This window comes from Panthera uncia (assembly GCF_023721935.1).
Source record: "Panthera uncia isolate 11264 chromosome B2 unlocalized genomic scaffold, Puncia_PCG_1.0 HiC_scaffold_24, whole genome shotgun sequence".
Taxonomy (NCBI): Eukaryota; Metazoa; Chordata; class Mammalia; order Carnivora; family Felidae; genus Panthera; species Panthera uncia.
Window position 1 is genome coordinate 54,018,695 of NW_026057580.1, and position 4,251 is coordinate 54,022,945.

A 4,251-nucleotide genomic window follows, 5' to 3' on the forward strand; every position below is an offset into this window, starting at 1 on the left:
CATTTCTGTAGTGATGTGCTTTTGTGATTTTAGTTCCTGTCTTTGAACACAGAAAGTCCTTGTTTTTTAAACCATCGAAGAAAAGGCACTGCATCTCAAGACCTGTTTTTAGAAGTGCAATATCTAGGGCATCATTGGGTCAGTTTCTGATATTACTTGAAGCCTCAGTGGAGTTGATCCAAAGAGGGCTATATCATTTGCTCACAATAGGGCTCACACTGTCTCTTAGGTGGGGTCCCCTAAGAGGTAGGAGACTTGAAGAATAATTGCCCAGTCTACAGTCAATAGGCAATTGTTTTCTCAACTGAGAATTATTCACTTGCTTTGACCCAACTTAGGGGTTTTCTCATCACTCTGCAGCTCTAAATGCAACAGAAAACTGCTGTAGGATATGGCTGTCTGCCTGTTTTCTCCTGAAATTAGGTGATTCTTTTCCTGTCAGGAGCACAAATCTGCAGAGTCTGAGAATCAGATCCACAGCCAGTGTGTCTAACCTTCAAAATGGAAAACATAACGTGTAGTTTTTATTTCTATAATATTTGGCACTTCTCTAATATTCTGACTGATATATTCTCTTCAGGCCCTTTGCATTTTATTTCAAACTGGTTATTTGGAAGATGTTCTCCCTTTAAATAAGGCAACTATTTTAAACTATTTTAAACTTTTAACTTATATAGATGGCATACAATATAAAACGATGCTTTCTATAGGATCTATGATATAATGGCTTCTTTTCTCTGTTTTTTTTTTTTTTAATATAAAGGGATAGATCCCTTTAAGTGTATATTGTGGAGCATAAATACATCCTTATGAAGGGAAACAAATAACCTTCCTTCTTGCAAGTTTCAGAAAGAACAAGAATATGCATGAGTCAAGTGTAGTTCACCTAGACAGACCCAAGTCTTGGCTAAGATGTCATTGTCCATTGAGCGCTATTTATCTGGTATAATTACACATTTCAGCTGGATATTCCGAGTCCAGAGGTTCTTTAACTTTTGAATCACGGAAGGCACACCAAAGGCATCTGGAAAATATTGTGCCAACACTAGAGTGAAAATTATTTACAGTTTTCAAAGAAAACTACCCATATGTAATTATCTATACCACAAATTATCCATTTTCTAAAAGTTAGTTTCAAAGCCATACCATCCTGGCTTTTCTTTGATAATTTCAGATAATATTTTCAGTCACTTGTTCGTGTGGTGAAATACCAGGCAACTATTTCTTTAGGAAAATTCTAATCATGTTCAGATACATCTGAAATCCCTTGTTCAAAAGAGGTAGGATATCCTTTCACAAATTCTGTACAAAAAAACCCAATCACACTTGTTCTTACTTCTAAATCACTAAATTGAAAAGGTGAGTAAGTAGCATAGAATAATAGCACTCTAGGTGCTCATCAGAGAGTATCATTTCAGATGAGTAATTATTTTTCCAGAATTTAGAAAAATCTTATTTTCCTGTAGATAACAGAAGTATTTACTTTGGCTCCTGGGTCACAAATTGGTGTCCCATAGCCCAAACGGGCTTATGTATGTGTTTTATTCAGCTCATAGTGTCCAAAACATATCTTTAAATTAGATAACAATATTTCAAAATCAAGAGATTTCACGTAAAATTAGAATATTTGACTTTTCATGGGAAACTGGTAACCTGTGTTGTTACAAGTTTATAATTTACACAGGCTTAAGGAATCCTCATTATACTTCTTTACCCACTTATTACCTCTGCAGTCATTTGAGTTAGCTACACCTGACTACAAATATCTGGTTCAAATTCTAGATCCACTTATTAATTGTGCCAGCTTGAAAAAAAGTTATATAACTTAACTACACCTCAGTTCTCTCATGTATCAAATGGAAATCACAATACATGTTTTACTGAATAAGTCTTATTAAACTAAGTTCTAGATATCTCAGAGTACAGACAACCCCTACCATTAATGTAATCCTGGGGAAAATGTAGCGAGCTCATTTTCACTTCAAATTCCTTAGGTCATGAATTTATGAAGTGATCCAGAATCTGTCCTATTTCTTTCAGGCTTCAAAACCTGATTGGTCAGTCTCTGGTACCAGTTCATATTAATCAAGTCTATAATTCTGATGCTAAACATTCAAATGTATGCTATTTGGTGGCATAAATAATTGTTGAGGTATTAGACATTTGAGTCCTATGGCCAACACATTTTCCCTTCAGATAATTTACATGAATTGTCAAATTCCAACCCAGAGGACATTCAGTTACAATTAGAAATATGAGTAGTATATACCCTAGTTAAGTCCTCGGACTAGGTATTCTGTTCTTCAGATATTTGAATGGGAAAATGCAGCTCAGTCAGGAGGTGGCTTGGTGAATATGAAATCACAAAACAACCAGAATTAGCTATAAGATTTGAATAATAGCTGATGGAATTAGATGAAGCTCTAATGTTACAACTAGGCATGAAAAGCCTTTAGCTTATATCCCCCACTTGCTTGGGGTGTCCTTGGATGGATAGTGATTATATTTGACACTGAATTCTACTTATTTTATTTTCATGCTTAACTTACGTTCCTTCTGATTGATATTGATATTTTGTTGGACATGTGAATTCATGCAATCAGGATTCATTCAAGGCTTACTTTTCTGAGAGAATTTTTGTCTTTCTATGATAGGTTGTCTATCCCTGTCCAGATTGATTATGTCTTGATCTTCCTGTTTAACGCTCAGAAGATAATCTTATTTGCAATTTCTTTGTAACTTTTTAGTTACAATTCGGATTGGCTCTTCTCCTTTTAGCTCCTTGTAAGAATTTGCTCCCCAAATTCCACTAATTATCTTTTTAACATTTGTCTCTCTGTATTGTTTTTATGCCTGTATTGTGTGTGTGTGTCTACATGCTTTAGGAAGCATGTTTAATGGAACCTGCCATACACATCTCTTGAGTTTTAAAGAAAATAATTTATCCTCTCTAGTTCTGTTTTTAAAATCTGCCATATGTGGTGATTAGAATATTTACCTGATATCTGACTGTTACCAGAGGGGAGGTGGGTGGGGGGATAGGTGAAATAAGGGATGGGGATTAAAGAGTACACTTATCATGATGAAAAAAATAAAATAATTTAGAAAAGAATATTTATTTGAGAACTTTTCCATTTTTAGTTCCTCTGATCTCATGATTATCTTGATATTAAAGAAGTCATGATATTGAATCATAAACAGCAGTTCATAGTATTTTTTACCTAAAAGTCTCAAATAACTGTGGCAAAAAAATCATATACATTTGCTGTAAGTTATAAAATAACTTGAATTTCTCAAGATTTTACTGGAAGATCTAAAAAGACAAAAATATTTACCACAAAACATGTGGTCCTCAACTTTACTTCAATGACTAATACACTTACTTAAGAAAAAAAAAAGCTACAGCTACAGCGTATTTTTTTGTTTTGTTTTGTTTTGTTTTGTTTTGTTCCTGTCCCTTTCCTGATTTCAAGATGTCTAAACAAGGCTGTGGCAGGTCCTCCAGTGTGAAATTCTGGATTTCCCTATCTTCCCATAGGGGCCATGACCAACTGTACTGACAACACAAGAGTCAAAAATCTGTATATCATCTCTGTGACGGATTGAGGACAACTGAACAGACTTCCTGTTGCTGGTATGAGTGACAGGGTGATGGCCATAGTGAAGAAAGGCAAACCAGAGCTCAGAAAGAAGGTATATCCAGCAGCGGTAATTCAACAACAAAAGTCATACCAGAGAAAAGATGGCCTGTTTCTCTATTTTGAAGAAAGCGAGGGATAGTAAGCATTAAAAAAGAAATGAGAAGTTCTGCTATCATGGGATGAGTTGCAAAGGAGTGTGTAGACTTTTGGCCCAAGCTTTCATCCAATGCTGGCTGCATTGCGTGATTCTTTGATATATTTGTTAAAAGAAAAAAAAAATTGGGGGTGCCTGGGTGGCTCAGTCGGTTGAGTGTCTGACTTAGTCTCAGGTCATGATCTCACCATTTGCAGGTTCAAGTCCCACCTCTGGGACAGCTCAGAGCCTGACGCCTGCTTCAGATTTTCTGTCTCCCTCTCTGTCTGCCCCTCTCTTGCTTGCGCGCTCTCTCGTGCTCTCTCTCTCTCTCTCTCAAAAAGAAACAGATAAACTTTAAAAAAATTAAAAATTATTTCCCCCCACCCCAAAAATAGAAATTAAAAAAACTTTAAAAGTACAAAACTTATTGACTACATGAATATACTCACATGAAAAAAACCATACCTCATTTTC

At 35.5% G+C, this 4,251-nt stretch overlaps 1 pseudogene; it reads left to right on the forward strand.

The window, feature by feature from the left end:
* Window positions 1–3,473: 3,473 nt before the first annotated feature.
* LOC125938121 (60S ribosomal protein L23-like) lies at window positions 3,474–3,887 on the forward strand (annotated as a pseudogene).
* Window positions 3,888–4,251: the final 364 nt, after the last annotated feature.